This window comes from Myotis brandtii, unplaced genomic scaffold (assembly GCF_000412655.1).
Source record: "Myotis brandtii unplaced genomic scaffold, ASM41265v1 scaffold21, whole genome shotgun sequence".
NCBI lineage: Eukaryota > Metazoa > Chordata > Mammalia > Chiroptera > Vespertilionidae > Myotis > Myotis brandtii.
In genome coordinates this window covers 3,449,705-3,453,266 of record NW_005357846.1, presented here as the reverse complement: position 1 = coordinate 3,453,266, position 3,562 = coordinate 3,449,705, and positions in this window count along the sequence as shown.

The window sequence follows — 3,562 nt, the reverse complement described above, 5'->3', positions numbered from 1 at the left end:
GACAACCAGAAATGGTTTCTTTAAAACCAAACCTACAGCTAACTATCCATCCCTGCCCCCCACCCCACCCCTAAAAAAGCAGGAGGTCTTTTCCAAAAGATGTCTCAATGTCCTCAAGTAAGAGATGGGATTATTTGAAGATGGAGAAGTCAGAATGAACTATTTGCAGGGAACTTATATATATTGCTTTACATTCCTCAGGCAAGTACAGACTTAGTAACAATTTATTGACAGTATAAAAAACTTACACAAATGTATACTTTGGACTCAATGATAATACCATGGATGCATGTTATGTTTTGAAGGAGTTTTTAAACATAAGTTTAAATAATAACATTTTTCAATTTTTTATGGTTACATTGTGTCTGTTTATGAGGTGTTAGTTTATTTAATAACTAGAGGCCCGGTGCACAAAATTTATGCATGGGAGGGGGCGTCCCTCAGCCCAGCCTGTATCCTCTCACAATCTGTGACCCCTCGGGGGATGTCCAACTGCCGGTTTAGGCCTGATCAGTCAGATATCCCTCTTGCAATCCAGGACCGCTGGCTCCTAATCACTTGCCTGCCTGCCTGCCTGCCTGCCTGATCGCCCCTAACCACTCTGCCTGCCTACCTGATCACCCCTAACTGCTCACCTGCCTGCCTGATCACCCTTAACTGCCTCTGTCTCGGCCCCCGCTGCCACGGCTTCATCCGGAAGGACGTCCGGAATGATGTCCAGAAGCTCGTTAGTCTGTCCAGTCTAATTAGCATATTATGCTTTTATTATTATAGAATACTTTAGTTTCTATTAATCATCTGTAAAATTGTTTTAAAGAAGAATGCATCATTTAATATCTATTGCTTTAGTTTATATTTTAATGCTCACTTTTTATGTTGACAATGTATAAATGTTTTTCATTATTTTAAGGTAAACATTGAACTTTTTTTTAATACTGTGTAAAATGCACGCCAAATTACTAAACATTGCTATTTTGCACAGCTCTTGTAACCATTATAACATTGAGTGTTTTTGCTTTTTGTTAGCAGCTGCTTATTCAGTGAAAAATACAATCATTCAAATCACACACCATTATTATTAAATTCAACATAGATGCTGCAAAAAAATTGTTAAATTCTTTGAAACATTGCTCATATTTTCTTGATTTTGCAAATTAGTCATCACAAAGGTTAAGTGAAGATTGGTTCCTAGCAGTCAGTATATTATTTTTTTTTATTTTTACACACTGTTCATTTTAGATGAAAAATAATGTCTACCTTCATTGGAAATGAAAAAGAAAAAAAATAAATGCCATATTATGCATTCAACAGGAAAATATGTAAAATATGGATACTACCTAGTATTGGCCACTGAAGATGGGAATATTATTCTCTCTCTTGATGCTATGTGGTATCACTCATTAAAATTTTAAATGTACATTGTTTTTACCCAAAATTATCTTGCTGTGTCCTTCTATCAGTAATACTAAAACGTGTTTTGTGGAGCATAGGTCTGGGACATAGGTCTAAGTCAGTTCCCTGCAGTGTCATTTGAAACAACTTATTAAACCATGTTAACCCATGCTATAGAACAATCTTTAGCCATAGTGCCACAATAGTATGATAGTATGATTCAAGAGAAAAACGGCTTGGATAAGACGATTTTTCAAACACCCGGATGGCTCAATTTATATTGCATATCAGCCATGCTCTCCAACCTTCCTCTGTGGGCATTTGACTTCATAAGCCTTTCTTCACGTATAATATTCTATTCTCTTTCCATTTCCTCTAACCTCTCCAGAGAGATAAGAACGTTATGGTGTCCATTATTCTTTTCTAGCATCTGAAATGTGTACAGGCTCAGGAATATGTTTCTGTTCTGAAAATAAGATGTAGTGCACGGTGTCCAATTTGAGGGCTATTCTTCCAGAAAAAGATGAAAGCAAAAAGAAATTTTATCTTCTGGGTAATAATAACATCATTTCTACCCTAACAAGGAAACCTCTTCTTTCCTTGTGGTTCTGCATGTAGTTTTTCAAAGACCTCCTTTTTATCTTTGGACTTTCTCTGTGAGCATCCATTAATACAGAAACTTACCATTTGACCATATTTATTGTAAAGTATCTTGTAGACATCATCATCTTTCCATCAGATCACACTCCCAACTCGAACACTTCTCTAGCCATCTCAAAAATAAACAAGTAGCCAAGCCACGTGGCTCAGTGGTTGAGCATCAACCTATGAACCAGGAGGCAAGGGTTCCATTCCTGGTCAGGGCACGTGCCCAGGTTGTGGTCTCGATCCCCAGTGTGGGGTGTGCAGGAGGCATCCAATCAATGATTCTTTCTTATCATTGATGTTCTATCTCTCTCTTGCTCTCCATTCCTCTCCGATATCAATAAAAAATATATGAAAAATAGGTAAATTCTCCTTTTACAAAAAAGTCACATTTTTTAAAACATTTGACCTGGGATAAGTGAAAGAGAAAATACCTTCAATACCTCTTTGATATACTAATAATTTTCCAAGTTTGAAATGAAATAATTTGTATAGATTTCTACAAGCTTTGCTCTTTTAAAATTGTTTAATGGGCTACTGAAATAATGGTCATGGCGTCTGAGGGACTTCTCTTCTGGTAGAGATGTTTGTTGACAATGTTTAGACTTCTGGAATGCCTCAGGGAAATAAACACTTTCAAAACAGCCTCTTTTTAATACCTGTTTTGAGGGAAGAGGGACATTGGTGATGCTGAGACGAGGAAATTCTTATTTCCATAATTTAGTTTGAGTGTCTCAAAGCACAGTTAGTTTATTTGTCTTCTTACATCCCAGACCACAGGTGTTTCCCATTAAGACAAGCAAGCCGCCTTTAACGGAATCCCACAGAGCAGTGGGCACAGGATGCCTTCTGTGAACTGCCAATAATTATTTGTCCTGGCTTTGTTTCTGGAGATTCTACTTAAATTGGTTCAAAAGCTGGTAATCTGTTTCATCCCAAAAGATTAACCCCTTAAAAAAAATGAGTGTGCTTCCATGTAATTGGACTGAATAAAAGGGCTCTTTAATATCATTGTTAAATTAGAGAATGATTTTTAAAGTGTGATAAAAGGAGGCTTCGTAAGAGCACTCAATATATAGCACTGCTAATAAAATAGCTTCATCAATTCTCTCAGTCTTTGCAGCAGACAATGGGATGAGCAATACATCTAAACTGCTTGTACCTAAATGCTTATATTATAAAACATGCTGACTACTGAGTCTGCTCTGAATTTAAACTTAAGACATCATTTACAAACGTATTCTAATTTGCAGTCCTCTGTAAAACCAAGAGGCGCTTTTTAAAACTTGCTTCTCAGCAACTGACTCATCCTAAAGTGGACATAGTCTCTTCGCAAAGGATGAACAGATGGACATGCTTCAACACCCATAATGGACAGCCAATGCCAGGTGGCCTTTATTGTAGTCCACTTTTGCTGGGGTCCAGCCCCAGCAGGTCCAGTGGTTCCCAAAGGTGTGGACGGAGTCAGCGAAGAAGGAATGACACCGAGGCAGCGTTCAGGTGATCATCATAGCCAGGTTCCTCT